The sequence below is a fragment of the Eptatretus burgeri genome, chromosome 10, assembly GCF_056783735.1.
Source record: "Eptatretus burgeri isolate ZD-2024b chromosome 10, Ebu_testis_v1, whole genome shotgun sequence".
Classification (NCBI taxonomy): Eukaryota; Metazoa; Chordata; class Myxini; order Myxiniformes; family Myxinidae; genus Eptatretus; species Eptatretus burgeri.
The window spans coordinates 80,085,262-80,099,345 of NC_140970.1; the positions used below are offsets into that span (position 1 = coordinate 80,085,262).

Here is a 14,084-nt window from a genome sequence, read left to right on the forward strand (position 1 = left end):
ACTTAAAGCAAACGGAACACAGAGAAAATGCAGTTAACTCGGAGTCAACGGATTCAGGTCAAGTTCATTCACCATGAGGGAGGTTCAAGTTTGATTTTGACTTCTCTTGATGTGGTTTATTAGCAGCAGGTGTTTGTGTGTCACGTGGTTTGTCAACTGAAGTCCAGGTGATGTTTGAACATCGTTCGGATTATAACACCTGGTGAATGACATGAACAAGAAGGAAGTCTAGGTACATTGAATGTCACTGTTTATTACTTTTACCCCTTGCACACGAAGCGAAAAGTGGAATTAAGCATTTGGACATTTGGTTCACTTTGTCTGTCTGTCTGTCTGTCTACAAATATTGTTGCAGGCCAGTTATCGACCGCTAATCGATCGTGAGCACGACCGCTAGGTGGAGCAGTAGGGTCGACTCTACCAAACACCCGGAATCGAGATCGTACCTTTCGGAAAATTCCGAGGGTACGGGTCCCTTACAGGACCATGAATCGTCAATAATTCCACCACGTGTGACAGGGTTATTTGCTAAACCTCAAAATACCTAGAGACACACGTGGCGAGCTACCGAGGAATCACACCCTCGACGGGACTCGAACGGGACGAGTCGTTTCCGTTCTCGACCCGTGCGTAACCCGAGCGGGTGGTTACCAAGGTCCCGTCGGTCCAAATGCACACTTTGCTGCTTCCCCAAATTCCCCAACATGCACCGTGTTAAACCAATGAGGACAACACAGAAATGAGCTGATACATTCAACGGGAGATTTATTTACAATAGGGAAAGGGAAAACACAGAGCAGGATTAAACCGACTAGAAAGAAATGCAATCATGTACAGCACAAGCACTTAACAGTTCGTACTTAAAGACGGGCCCACAGACAGACGCACACCCAAAAGAAATGGACCTAAATGGTCTATATTATCCCTTCGGCTCGGAGGGAAGTCGAGCTGAGGGACGAGAATGTGGCAGGCTACCTGGCCGCGAGCGCGCGGCTGGACGCCCACCCCTGCCCGGAGCTCCGGTCGCCAGAAAATGGACCAGAGCAGCCAGACACAGACTACGCCAGTGACGAGATGAGGGCAGAGAGCCAGACCACACCAGCGACGAGATGAGCACAGAGAGCTAGACCACGCCAGCGACGAGATGAGCACAGAGAGCCAGACCACACAAGCGACAAGATGAGCAGGAGCCAGAGCACACGCTCGAACCAACGGGGCGCAGATTATTTGTTCTCTCTTCCTTCTTCCCCTTTTCGGGCGCATGCTCGCTCATCGCCCATTGGCCGCAAATGACGCCAAGTCCGCTGATCGGACCGTAGGGGGGGGGGGGCGTGACGGCTGTCACGATGGACCACCCCCAAACAGGCAGAGGAATATTATCCTGCATGTGCTGTGCTCAATGGATGACCGCCGGGGAACTCGCTAGCATCTCCCTGATTGGACGAGCGTGATGTCAGGTCTTGTGAACTCCTCCCACGTACGTACTGACACGCACGTAGGCAATGGCGTCGGTGTGAGGAAGCGAGGTGAAGGCGTGTTGTTTTAGTTATCAGGGGTGTAAAAATGTAAAAGAAAACCATAACTATCAAAATAACTCTGCAGCGCATGAACATTTAATTACCCATTAAACAAGGGACGGGACCCTAACTAGAAACACATACTTACCGATATAACTGTTCTACAGGACCTGTATGTTGAGTGCTCATGGCTTCCAAATTGGCAACAATATCAGTTTTTGATTAGGAACAACTTGATTTCAATTGAATGTTATATTTTAAACACAAATTGGAAAACCAACCTGCAGTTCAGCAGTACTTTGGCTCTGAATTTATCCCAATTGAACATACTTGAGAGGAGTGAAATAAAAATTTTTTGTCTGTCTGCTTGTCTGGCAGTTCAACAACATTGAAAATCATTCCAAACAGGAAACTTACTGTTTTTAAGGACATCATAAAGGACACAAACAACAGGCATGAATAACTAATCTCACATGTTAAATAAGGTGGTGTAAAAGATGGTGCATCAACTGTGGTAAACTCCAAAAAAAAGAAAATATTCAATGGAATTATATATTTGAACACTGCAGAACACAAAGCACCTTATTGGCACTTTCAAAAACGTTTTGTTTAGCAGAACTTGGACAAAATGTTGCGGCATTTTACATCATCTCAACCAATCAAATTTGCTGCTTACAGACCTTACAGCTTACAGACCTGCCCCGGACATGGGCAGGCTTACAGACCCTGCCCATGTCCTTTTTTCTCTCAAGACTAAGGGGTAAGGTGTTCTATGAACTCTTCATTTATTATTGTTATTAGCCTGTTCTTCGCTCAGCGGAGACGGGGTTTTGCAACCACTTTTGTGTGTGTATCGGCGTCTGTCTGGGCCGTAACTTTTTTTTTTAAACAATTTGAGCTTTTGTCATCAAATTTTCAAAAAAACTTCATTATGAGAATGTGGAGAAAACAATGAATAATTTTGTTAAAATGTCAAAGGTCAGCACCACCTAAAATCATCAATTTTCATTGTTATTGTTATTCTTCGACCCTTTTTTGGTCTTTTATGGCTATATTATTTTTAAACATTTTTTTTCTCAGAAACCACTTGGCCGATTGACACAAAATTTTCAGGGTAGGAGCAACCCCCCCCCCCCAACCATGAAGAATATTTTAAAGGGAATTGTGATGTAATAGGTCATGTGGTATGGCAGCCAATTTTAGATTAAACACAAAAAATAAAAATAAAAACATTATATCTCTGAAACCGCTGATGTGGAAATTTTGAAACTAGGCACATCACATTGTACTCCCAATGGGGAATAATGGATTGTAAGGATGGCATCATCAGTGAAATAGTAGACCAACCATAAATGTTTTAATCGAAGTCTTTGTTTACCATTGAGAGTCAATGTGTATGTTTTTAGCAATTGAGCTTTTGTCATCAAATTTTCAACAAACTTTTTTATGAGACTGTAGAGAACACAAATGATTAAAATGTACATTTTTTTTTTCTTAAATTTTGGTTTCTTCAAGTTTAGTTTGGGTACAAAGTGGATATGGACAGGCTTTGTATTTTGAGATGCTTTCTCGTTGTCATTATTATTTTTATTTTCTGTAACCTTGTCTAGCAGCTCTTGGGCAGATTTACAAAAGTTTTTTTGTCAGTCAATATCAAAGCACTTGAGTCATTTTCACTTTCAACCCAATTCCAATGATACTGTGAGTGCCAAAGTCACGTGGATCAGATTTGATACTCTATAATGCTGTTTAACACAGCCAGGAGGGAGAGAAATAGACTACCATTATTGTTTGTTTTACCAGAATGAGTTGTCAACAACACCCGAGATTCAAAATATAACCCAAAGGAGTCCAAAATAGACCATGAATCACCAATCGCGTTGCTATTCCTGTTACACGCTATTGCCTTTGTCCTCATTTGCTGTCCACCACCTTCCAAAACGAATCAAACTACCTCATTAGGGTGACATTAACACTGCTCATTACATCAAAAGCTATTTCCTTCCCCACATCCAGTTCCAGATTAAGGATATGAGGGCCCTAAGGCTAATAGCACACGAGGGCCGAAGTAGGTACAACATATATTGCATAAAAATTCATAAATTCATCAAACTAGTTTATTCAAACTTATATTTCCTAAACTCCAAAATACTGATCAACAGATCCGGACCACAAAGACAGTGAATGGTGATATTACCCTTCTCCCTAATACATACACTCTGCTTTACCTTTGCAGAAATACAGTGTTAGTTTTCTTTCATGTTTTGGCTGTGGCAAAGCCATGAACAATGTCATAATTCAAAGACCTGACAATTTCACTCTGAATACACAAGAGGGGGGCTGTAAGGATGGGCTAGAGGTATGCACACTCGTCTCTGCACTGTTTTAGCCTGACATAATCCCGACCCAGCTATAAACTGTCATCCTGGTGTTTCACAGGCAGGGTGAGTCATCAATGTATGTGCCGTCCATTGGGTGACGTTAAACTGGGAGTCCCATCTTCCGGCATTAGTGGGTAGACATTAAACATCCCACGGTGTCCTTCATGAAGACAGGCAAGCTATCACTTGGCCAGCTCATTTGCCATGGCCAAATTCCTGCCCAAACAACTGGTGGGAAGTCAATGGCAAACCACCCATGTAACTCTTAAAAGAAACTGCTTCAGCAGTACTGAATCTGCCTTCGAGCAGAACACCACAATACTCAAGAAGAACATCGCAGCGAGATGCTGTTGGGTCATGGTGGATCGGAGTACATTTTAAAGCCCTTTTTAGAATACAGAAGGATCGTTCTCCGCTACAGTTATTGATCATCAGTGACAGACAGTTATACTGCAGTCTCAACATTTAAGAAAACATTCACATATACTGGTCATCACCTAACCTTCTTCACTGCATTTATTCAAAACAAAAGGTCTTCATAGATGGTGTACCTTTCAGCGCCGCATTAGGTAGACTTCCTTTAATTTTTTTTTTACCAGCCTCCTTTTGTAGACATATACTGGTCATATTTTAAACCATTTTTAGAAGAGAGTCATCAATGCACAAAAACGGAAAACAGTGAGATTAGAAAATTTGAGGGCCGAAAAAATATAAGAGCCTAAGGCAATTAGGCCTTATGAGCCTAAGGGTTAATCCGGCCCAGTTCACATGGTTAACCCAAACCACCCAGCATGTGCTGTCCTGCAAGGACTACCTGAATGGTGAGAACTTAATTCTACATGCTTACCTGTGAATCTGTCCTAACACACTTACCTGTGCGGGCTTGCCACCGGGTCATGTGCTCCCAAAAAGGTGTATTTTCCAAACTTCAAAAGAATCATCGTCGACTGTGGGCCAGGTCCCCCTTTTTCTGTTCCCTTGAGTTCTTCCTAAATGGACAGCATGAAAACTTCAAATATTGCTGATAATATTATTCCATAACAAAAAGTGATTCTTCTTTTGAACGAAATTGCAATTTTGAGAGAATTTTGAAGAAATTTGCGCTGATTTTGAAGAAAATATAGTTCGTGATCACGACATAATCATACGAGTTCCCTTACTTCGATGCAGGAGCACGCCAAAGGCCCAGCAAATCCTGTGCCATTATTGCAAGCCTATGGTTGTTTGTCCATGCTCTACCCTATTTAAATGCTGAGCCTCAATCAAGGAAGCAGCCCACACCATTTATGGTCTTTGGTACGACTTGGCCGTGGTTCAAACCACTGACCTCCCAGACTCAGAGCAGACAACTCAAACAATTGCATCACTGAATCCGGTGAGAATTTTAGAAACAATACTGACAAATTCGACCAAAAAATATATAGATTGTGACCAAGCCGTAATGCTGACCAACACCTGGTGAAAAGAATGCCAGGTAGGATTTTGTTTCACACAGTGGGAGAGGGGCAACACTTCGCACAATGGATATGGGAGCCCTTCATGACAGTATTGGGAATGAAGTCAGTACAGTGCTAATTGGTTTTCATTCTTTGACGGGGTGTGATAGTGTTAGTGCTTTTTACGGAAAAGGTAAAAAGAAGGCTCCAAAACTCCTCTTGAAATTACATTTGTCTGAAGCATTTCAACAATTCGGCAGCACATGTGAGGTTTCAGAAGCCACAATAGAAATGCTGGATAAGTTTGTGTGCATAATCTATTGCAAAGATTGTATGATTGTACAAAAAAAAAGGCCAGGTAGAACATGTTCTGCTTGGCGAAAGATGAGTTAGTTGGGATGCCAAACAGAGATTCTCCAGACAAAGATATCCAAAGGGAAAATTTATCAGGATGCAATATACCAGCAAAGCCTTGAGCAGATGCCATCACACTCATCCTTTCAAGGACAAGGTTGGAAAATGAAAAAGGGGCAACTGGCAAAAGATTGGGCAGGTCTTCCACCAGCTCCAGAGAGTGTTTCGGAACCAACACATTGCTCTGCTCGATGTAAACACAATAATTGCACAGATTTGAAGAAGTTTTGTCACTCAAGCTTTTGTGTCTCAATGTCTGCCATGATCTTTCCTGAGAAAGCCACATTTCCAAGCTGGCTTCCAAAGCCAGTCGCCGACTGGGCATCTTCCGTCGTGCAAAGTCCATCCTTGGCACACTTGAGCTCTTAACCACAGACAAAGCTTTTATCCACAGCTTAATGGAGTACTGCTCTCCCTCTGGGCTGGTGCTCCGACCTCACACCGAGCTTGGCTTCATGCTGTGAAAACCAAGGCTTTTAGGACCATTCGCATCTCCAGCAATAAAGGTGAGTATTTGGGTCTTTCACTCTCTCCCCGCAGGCAGTTCGGTGGTTTTTTGTCTTCGACTGACTGCTATCCGGCATTGCATCCCCTGCTCTATCTGTGCTCTGTCCCTCTAATATTTCTGCAGCGCACTCAAGGTCTGCAAGAAATGCCCTTCTGGTGAACCTGCTAAAATTAATAGTTACTGCTCACCTTCAATCTTTCATCCATATTTTTTCCAAAACTCTGAAACTCTCATACACTCTTCATTCCACTCTTTCCTTCAAAACACTTGTGGTGAGGCAGTTGTCCTGAAACAACTTGCCTTCGCCTCATGGAAGGCAAATCAAATTGAAGGCAATCTCAGTTCCTTCCACAAAGCTCAGGACAAGTGTCTGTCCACCCTCAAGAGAACCAGAAAATATCCTCTCATCTCAATTCTGAACTCTCAAACCTGTCTCCCTCCTCCAAATCCTGGAGGTGTCCAGCTAAGTCTGTTTCTGGTGTATGTTCCCACTCCATCCCCTCCCCCCCCCAACCTCAAATGGCCACACAGCTGACACTGTTTGTGAAAAGGCTGAATGCCTGAATTTGGTGTTGACGTCTAAATATCGTGTCCTAAACCCATCGCTTTCAGTACCCATCTTACCCAGTCACACCCAGCTGTTCCTGGACTCTGTGTCCTTTCCTCCTGACAAGGTGGAGAGCTTGCTTTCAAACCTCGAGTCAGATTCTGCAACCGGTCCAGACGGCATCAAACCTCGTCTCCTGAAAACCTGCTCTGCTGCTCTTGCTCACCCTCTCTCTATTCTTTCCACCCTCTCATTTGTTCAAGATCATCTGGCATCTGCTTGGAAATCAGCAAACGTTACTGCCCTGCATAAAAAAGCTGCAAAAACAGATCCCTGAAAACTACAGACCAATCAGCCTTCTCCCAATCATCAGCAAGGTTATGGAATCCATTTTCATTTCAGACATTAAATCCTTCCTCTTCTCCAATGGCTTGATTTCCAATCATCAATTTGGATTCAGACAACCTACCCTTGATATGCTGTCACTCTACCCGAGATAAAGTCACTCTACCCGAGATATGCTGCTTTTGCTCTCCCAACAATGGATGGAGGTCCTCAATGCTAGACATGAAGTCAGAGCCATCTCCCGAGACAAATCGCGTGCTTTTGATAGGGTCTGGCACCCTGTCCTACTCACCAATCTCTTCCCATGGTATCCAAAGCCATCTCCACTCATGGCTTTCAGACTTCCTATCCTATTGCAGTCAATGTGTGGCCCTTAATGGAGTTCTCTCATCCCCTCTTCCTGTCCAAGCTGGAGTTCCTAAAGGAGGTGTTCTGGGCCTTGTTCTTTTTCTGGTTTTCTTCAATGATTTCTCCGACTCTCTGGAAAATCCTCTTTATCTCTTTGCTGATGACTCCACCTTCTGCCGTACCATCTGTCATCCTTCAGACTGCCAGGCAGTGGCTTCTTCACTCTCTGCAGACCTGGATAAAACTACAAGCTGGTCCAATACTTGGAACATGTCTTTCAATCCTGTCAAATCTCACACTTACTGTGTTTCTCCGACTGGGCATCCTCCATTGTGCAAAGTCCTTCCTTGGCATACCTGAGCTCCGAACCACACACAAAGCTTTCGTCCGCAGCCTGATGGAGTACTGTTCTCATCTCCGGGCTGGTACTCCCGCCTCTCACATTTCTCAGCTTCACGCCGTGGAAACCAAGGCATTCGGGATTATTGGTATCGCCCGCAATGATTGTCAGATCAGGCCAGATTAGATCTGTGACCTGCTACAGGTACCATGTAAACCTGTACTAACCTGTTTCATGGTCGGGTTGTCGGCGACTAATCCGTCTCCCCCAGCAGGTTTCCTGGTGAGGAGGATGTATGATATGGACACCCAGCAGGATGAACACAAAACCTGTTAAAGGGCGGAGGAGCTCCTTGTGAGCCAACGGCCATTCATATCTAGTGCCCAACTGTGTCTGCGGACGTCCTCCTGCAGTTGAGTTACTTCTTATGAGGAGGTTGGTGGCAGAATTTACATTCCGGCCACCGTAAAACCCTTCACTCCACAAAACACAAAAAGGCAAAGGAATCTGAAAACCCACTCCGTTCGAGTACCTCATGTGCAGCTGCCCTCCGCAGAGAAGCTTACCAGATGACAGGATTGGTGCAAAGCCTTCGGGACCCCAACTCTTTGATTATTGGAGGAAAACCACAGGATAAACTTCCCAGGTCAGATTGCAGTCGTGCGTGTCGGGGTGGTGCTGAGGTGTCATTCACCAGACGGCGGTCTCCTTGGGTTAACCTGAGGTGGTCCCTTCAGGTGGGTACCTGGAATGTCTGAACCTCAAGAGAGGATGATCACCTGTCTGTTATCATCTAAGCTCAAGCGCTTAAACATCGGTATTGCAGCACTCTCTGAGGTGCGGAGACCAAATAGGAGCGAGATCATGTCAAGTGTTCACACCTACAATTGGTCTGGTCGCTCTGATGGTTACCATACCCAAGGAGTTGCTGTTGCTGTGTCCAATAAGCTGACTCCAATGATAATTGAGGAAACACCGGTCAACGAGTATATTATGAGACTGAGCATTAGTCACTCCTTGGGTGTAATTTCCCTGGTCTCTGTATACGCTCCAACTGAGGCGAGTGATCTCACCATGAAGGACGCATTCCATTCTATGCCACGCTCGAGTCTATGGTTGATCAATGCCCCAGGCGAGATACTCTTCTAGTCTTGGGGGATTTCAATGCATCAACTGGAACTGATAGGGATGGTCATGAGACATGTTTTGGTCCCCATGGGTCTGGAACTGTGAACCAGAAGAGCACTAACTTCCTTGACTTTGCAAGAAGTCATGGACTTAGGGTGGCTGGTTCATGGTTTCAGCGCCCATAGGCTCATCGCCTGAGTTGCTATTCCATTGTTGGTGGTGTGGCAAAGGAGATTGATCATGTGCTCGTTGCTGGTTGCTGGAGGATGATCTAGAACTGCAGGGTCTACCGGAGTGCTCAATTGCTCAATACGGAACACAGGCTTTTGGGAGCAACTCTGAAGTTGCACCTTAAATCCAGGAGAATGGGACCATGCCAGCCTAGGCTGGATGTTGGCAAACTCCAGGATGAGAGGGCAGCTGAGGTGTTTGCGAACAGGCTGAGTGGGGATTTGGGGGCCTTGGTGCTTTGGGGAATGCTGAAGAGTTGTGGAGTACCTTCAAGACCACCGTCCTTGATGTTGCCGGTGGATATTTTGGAATTCACAAAATGGCGAAGAAGAATTTTGTCTCACAAGAGACACTGGATACCATTGATCAGAGTCGCAGGGCCGGACTTAATGGCTGAGCTGAGCTGCACAGGGAGTTGAGGCGTAAGACTGTACGCGCGCTGAGGGTAGATAAGAATTCCCAGATGCGAGGAATCTGTGAGGGGGTAGAACATCATCTGTGGTCAAGTGACTCTCATCCTGCTTACAGGGGAATTTCGCATTGCATTCATCCAAGCCCATCCCTCAGTGTACTGAAGTTAGAGCAGAGGGTGGTGGGTTCTTGACAGAGTCCTCCTCCTCAGCAGGAAACCTGGTGGGGGAGATGGTTTCGTCGCCAACAACCCGACCATGAAACAGGTTAGTACAGGTTTATATGGAACCTGTAGCAAGTCACAGATTTCATCTGGCCTGACCTAACAATCATTACAGAAGACACCAATAATCCTTAATGCTTTCGTTTCCACAGCGTGAAGCTGAGAAAGGTGAGAGGTGGGAGCACCAGCCCAGAGGGGAGAGCAGTACTCCATCAAGCTGTGGACGAAAGCTTTGTTTGTGGTCAGGAGCTCAGAAAAGTTGATGCAGCGACACACTGCTTCAATGCGTGTTCCCATAGCTCATCTGACCTGACCGCGATGAGGCTGTCTTTGGGTCTCTCCCCCTCTCACCACAGGCAGGTCGGTGGTCTTCCTGTCTTCTACCATCTCCTTTCCGGCCTCGCCTCCCCCCCCCCCCGCTCTATCCACAGGGCGTTGAAGGTCCTCCAGCAACCCCATTCTGGTAAAACTACCAAAATCAAGAATCACTGCTTACCTTCACTTTTTCATTTGTCTTTTTTCCCCTCCTTTGGAACTAACTCCCACACTCTTCAATCCCACTCTTCCCTGCAGGTCTTCAAAACAGCTGTTCACCACCATCTCATATCTCCCCCCATCCAAAACCACGATCTTTTCTACCCCCGTTAACCCACCCCAAACCCACCTTCAAATTCCCTGCTCTCCTTTCTTAAAGTCCCTGTAGTGTACGTAAGGACCTGAAAGTCCCTGACGTGTCCATCTTGTTTACCCCGTGTACCCCGCCCCATCCCGCTCCCTTCCACAGATCTTCTCATATCTCTGTTCCACACTGTTTTTACCTTCCCTCTCCCACCCCTCTTGTCTCCTTTGTCTTCTGAAGTAGAGCTGGAGGATCTAGATCATTTTTGCTATAATATATATATATATATATATATATATATATATATATATATATATATATATATATATATATATATTTTTTTTTTTTTATTGATATATAGGTATGCCGTTCTCATTGATACCTTATACAAATATAGGTATTTATATATATATATATATATATATATATATATATATATATATATATTGTTATATTATATAAGTTATATAATATACTTATATTGATATATAGGTATTTATATATAGGTATGCCGTTCTCATTGATACCTTATACAAATACAGTACTTCACCTTGCTTTAAAGAAAATCACCGAGAGGTATGCACACTCACCTCTAAGCTGTACAACCTGGGTATGAATCCCGACCCAGCTAAAAACTGTCATCCCGGTGTTCCACAGGCAGGGTGATTAATCATTGCGTGTGCCGTCTCTTGGACGGACGTTAAACTGGGTGTCCCGTCTGCCGGCATCAGTTAGTGGATGTTAAAAGTCCCACGCTGTCCTTTGTGAAGAGTCGGTGTGCTATTGCCGGCACACTGAACAAATTGCAAATTCCTGCCACAACTACTGCTGGGAGAGCATCACCAACGCTCTGCGGCACAGCATGGCACATCAGATCGGAGACGTCAATCACAACACCTGTAAAATATCATCCTAACTGAAAACTTTACATATATTTACATCAAACTTGCTGTACGTAAACAAATGCCCAAGTCAAGGTAAATTTTTTAAACTTTCTTTTAAAAAAACATCATTGTCAACTGAGGCTGAAAGCTGACCGAAGACCGACTCATGCATTCACGTTGGCTGCAGTGAACACACATACAATATCACAAGGAGTCACCGGAACAAATGGAGTCCGACTACAGTGACCTCAACACGAAGTTTTGCCTCCATGCGAAAAACCTGCATGTAAAATAGGTCAGTGGTTGATCATGGTAACTTGCAACCCTCACAGCTTACGATCGATTGCAATACCACGAGAACGAGTCTAGAACAATGTAGGTACACGCCGTGCTGTGAACAACGCAGGTACACGCCGTGCTGTGAGCAGCTGTCAACAAGTCTGACATTGACCACAAAGCCAGATACTTATTACCTCCACCACCGAAATGGGAAATCTGATATTGGGTCAATTTCCTGTTTTTCACTCCCCGTTTGTCTGTAAGATATCTCTAAAAGTTGTGGACGGTTTCGGACAAAACTTGGTGAGCAGGTTTTGTGTGTGACAAGGACGAATTTATTAGATTTTGGTGAAGATCCAGATATGACAATTTATTAATTTTATGAGTGATTCTTCACGATTGAGAGATAGGGCCAAAAACAGTATCCTGCAGGAAATTTCAAAACGTTGTGGTTGGATTCGGAGGAAATTTGGTGGACATGTTGTGTGTGACAAGAACAACATGACTAGATTTTAGTTAAGGTGGGATTCGGCCCATCGGTGGGATAAACTGTTCCGCCTGGTGGTGCCTTATATGTTATCTTGTAAAATTTATCAAATGCCCTTCTAATTTATATCTTGTGGCTCCAGAACCAAACAATGTATGTATTGTTGTGGTTGACGAAATTCGCAAACCACCATTCAGGTCCCGTTGGTGAGATATCTCTGTAAGTATATGTGTAGTTAGCCCAAACCCGTTGTTTAGAGGGAATAAATGTTATTCATTTGGGCTGCGACCCTTTTAGATAGCCGTTTTTCTTTTACTATCTTTATTTTGGACCAACCGCCATTACTACCACCACAACCACCACCAACCACGTCTCAACAGCCATCACACAACAACTACCAACCGCAACGCCGCTTCACAACAACAACAACAACGCCAACAGCCACGACCTTTACCGTCACATCTCGCTCTCGCAACCATCGCATCACCGCCATTCCCGCGCCGCTTGTGGGCACCGATCCTGGACTCGTACAGGGCGCGCACCGAGCAGCGGGTGCAAAAAGCGGCCTTTCCGAGAAATCGGATCAAGAATGATTCACGCCCACTTCTGTTCCGTCCTATCAGCGAGCGTGGGGCGATTTGGCCCCGCCTCCAGGCGCGTCAGAGTATAATCGCTATATGCAGATTCGCGGATCAAGAATGATTCACGCCCACTTTTCCTCTGTCCAATGGGGAGCGTGGCTCCGCCCCCGAGCCGTTCCTGATCCAATAATCTGCATATGATTTCTCCTGTCGGACTATAAAGCGCCGAGCGCGGAGCGAATCAGGCAGTTGGGAAGAGTTGGAGAGTTGAGAAGAGGAAAGAGTTGGAGAGTTGTGGCGGCGGCGAAATCAGTCGAGAGAGTGTCTGTCGGGGTCCGGAGAGGCTGGAGAAGCCAAGAAGCTTTGTGGAGGTCTGCGCTCGTGTCAGAGTCGGGGAGCTGTGGAGAGGGGAGGCCGGGAACACGGTCGAGGTCGCAGTGGAGTCGCTCGTCGCGGGACCCAAGCCAGCCAGATATCCTCTTTCCCCCGAGCATCAACAACCCCCCCTGTTTCCCCCCCGCGCTGAGATAGTGTGAGAAGGGGGGCTCCGTTCCCACCCCATTCCAGGCAGTGCCAGCGAGGCCCGCGGAGTCGGGGCCCCGCCGCCATTTTGCGGCTCATCACCAGACGGGTAGGCTCGATGCGGTCTCGGCCCCAGGCCCGTCTGCCCCCTTGTATTTGAGGGTGGCCCCTTTTCCTTTTGCTTTGGAGTATATGTGTTGTCGGCGCCGTCTGTGAAGTAAAACTGTGTAAGTGTTGCCGTGTGCTCGCGTAGTCAGTAGTAGATCTGCATTGTGTCTCTTTTGTTGCATTTGATTTTTGTGCAGAATTGTCGTGTTACTTTTACATTTGCTTTTGGTGCATAATTGTGGTAATTGTATGTGTGTGCTTTCCGTTTGCCGCGGAATAAATGTGCTTTATGTTGAACTGTTTCTCCCGTTTCGCTTCGTCTTTTCTCTAATTGAATCTCCATCTTACTTCACGTAAAGGGTTGGTCGTGGGCTAAATACGCCCGATAATTAATCGGAACCGTCGAGGTTGACGATAACACCGCTCGGTTATCCCGTTAGTACGGAACGGGTCGCTTAAAGTGGCCTGTGTCCGAAGTCGACCTGCGGCGAGGTGCGATCGCCCGGTCTACCCTCCGTGTGGGTACTTAGGTAGGTCGAATTTGGCGAACAACCCTATCCCACGCGGGGGGCCGATTGGCACGATCGTGGTGAGGCCGAAAGGCCCACCCGTGACTAGTTCCCGGCGTTAGTCCGAGAGGGTCACGACGGGATTGTCCGTCCGGTGGGCGACGTGCCGCGATTCGAGTTACGTGGCCGCCCGCACGCCGGCGGGCGCGAATCCGCAACAGTATATATATATATATATATATATATATATATATATATATATATAT

At 45.7% G+C, this 14,084-nt stretch overlaps 1 long non-coding RNA gene across 1 annotated transcript in view; it reads right to left on the bottom strand.

The window, feature by feature from the left end:
• Positions 1–5,128, bottom strand: part of LOC147018934 (uncharacterized) — a 69,966-nt gene extending 64,838 nt beyond the window's left edge. The window contains exons 1-2 of the long non-coding RNA XR_015062597.1: positions 5,059–5,128; positions 4,772–4,887 (exon numbers count right to left, since the gene is read on the bottom strand). This is a non-coding gene — a long non-coding RNA (uncharacterized LOC147018934). The remainder of the gene's footprint in view (positions 1–4,771; positions 4,888–5,058) is intronic.
• Between the last annotated feature and the right edge of the window lie 8,956 nt (positions 5,129–14,084).